A 736-nucleotide genomic window follows, 5' to 3' on the forward strand; every position below is an offset into this window, starting at 1 on the left:
CTTTTCCTTATTCTCTGCGTTCGCTTAATTTTGGGTTTAACGATTTAAACACCGATTATGGCTTTGAGAAAATGTATGAAAATATTCAGTCAGGAATTGTTCTATTTATACATTGGTTTATGCTTTGTTTGTAAATGAAAATTTTTAAAAAGGTTTCAGTAGATATCCAAAGCTAAGTTTTTAAATTTAGCTTAACCATTTATTTTTTTTTGACAAGAATGGACACGATGCCACTGTCTCCGTCTTGTTTCTAAATTTGAATTAACGATAGGTGCCCACGGATCCGGATTCCTGTTTGCAGCAAAGGGTTGTTGTTTTCGTCGATTTATGGTCCGGAAAGTTGTCAGGAAATTTGTCAGAGATAACCTCATGTGCAAGTTTTTAAACAATACCAAGTCATTTGTATTATCTACTGTATTATTTACTACACTTTAGCCATTCGCACCATATTCACCGTTTTCATCTTCTCTTTAAACGAATTACGGAATTACGGTTGATATTTCACTGCCATTTATGAAAATTGTTTTTAATCAAAAGGAATCTTGCAAAACTCCAACAGCTAGGATTACTGGAATTCTTTGCTTTTAGACTAACGGTCGACAACGATCGTTCCTTTAAGAGGGGAAGAGTTAGCAAACATTTTATTAAACACCCTTTTTGATGCCGCACCGATCGAATTGGACTCCGTCGTCTCTGTAGATTGTATTTGTTTAAATAATTCGTCTCTTGCCGATAA

This window comes from Glossina fuscipes, unplaced genomic scaffold (genome assembly GCF_014805625.2).
Source record: "Glossina fuscipes isolate IAEA_lab_2018 unplaced genomic scaffold, Yale_Gfus_2 108, whole genome shotgun sequence".
Taxonomy (NCBI): Eukaryota; Metazoa; Arthropoda; class Insecta; order Diptera; family Glossinidae; genus Glossina; species Glossina fuscipes.